At 30.0% G+C, this 1039-nt stretch overlaps 1 non-coding gene across 1 annotated transcript; it reads right to left on the bottom strand.

The window, feature by feature from the left end:
* Nucleotides 1-749: 749 nt before the first annotated feature.
* Nucleotides 750-821, bottom strand: TRNAD-GUC (transfer RNA aspartic acid (anticodon GUC)). The gene has a single exon. It is a non-coding gene; the product is annotated as a tRNA-Asp (tRNA).
* Between the last annotated feature and the right edge of the window lie 218 nt (nt 822-1039).

Below are 1039 nucleotides of genomic sequence, written 5' to 3'. Positions count from 1 at the left end.
ACTTAACTTATGAATTCTACTTATATACTTTTTTATTTTTACAGTGATAACTAAATATTACATTATCGACACATTGACAGCAACTTATTCAGAATCCCCTTTCCGCACCTAATGGTGCATAGGACACTGCATCGGTACACCAATCGCAGGGTATCTTGATCATTTTTTAATTCATGAAGGTTAGATGTATGCATCAATATTGTCATATTAAGTTTTCACTGTAAAAATAAAATAGGATAAAATTTATAAGTTTCGCATACCTTGATAAAGAAGCGTGTGTAGCTTTAAAAATATAAAAAATAAGTGGTTTAAAACAAAGTTGATTTATTTTATTTCATTAAGCTTGTTCATTTCAAAAAAGCTTTATTATTACTTATTTCTACACTGTGTTTATTAAAACCATAATATATAAATAAAAACAACAAAAAAACCCAATCAAATGCATCCTGTAAGTATTATAATTAATTCACAGTCATAGTGCATAAACATAGATGTGTGATTAAGTGTACTTACATGTGAGTATGAGTGAAATGATGTGTACGTTTGCGATAAGGTAGGTGTAAGAATGTTCTTATTTGTGTGTCTGTCAATTCTATTTCTCATACAGAACTGTACTCTTCATCCGCTCGGACACTGGAATCAATTATTTTTCTCCTGTGTTTTGTTCTTATTTTAAGGGCGTTTTGGTTTATTCTGCAACGCTATTAAAAAATGCAAAAATAGCAGAAAAACAATACTGCAAAAAATTACTCCCCGGCGGGGAATCGAACCCCGGTCTCCCGCGTGACAGGCGGGGATACTGACCACTATACTACCGAGGATTGATAATAAGTGCCAAAATACTATATAAAATATTATACGCTGTCGATTAAAAAATAATCTGCTTGTTGCAAATAATTGTTACCGGAGATAATAAGTAAGTTTAGCGGTTTTTTTTTTCAAATTATTAATTTTTCTTAAATTATAATTTTTTTTTTCATCATCACTAAATTTTGCGTTTTTTTTTTAATTTATAAATAATTCTTCAACGGATTCAGTC

This window comes from Micrasema longulum, unplaced genomic scaffold (genome assembly GCF_059751315.1).
Source record: "Micrasema longulum isolate JH-2025_06_02 unplaced genomic scaffold, ASM5975131v1 h1tg000515l, whole genome shotgun sequence".
In the NCBI taxonomy this organism is placed as follows: Eukaryota; Metazoa; Arthropoda; class Insecta; order Trichoptera; family Brachycentridae; genus Micrasema; species Micrasema longulum.
This window is presented reverse-complemented; position numbering and strand designations above follow the sequence as displayed.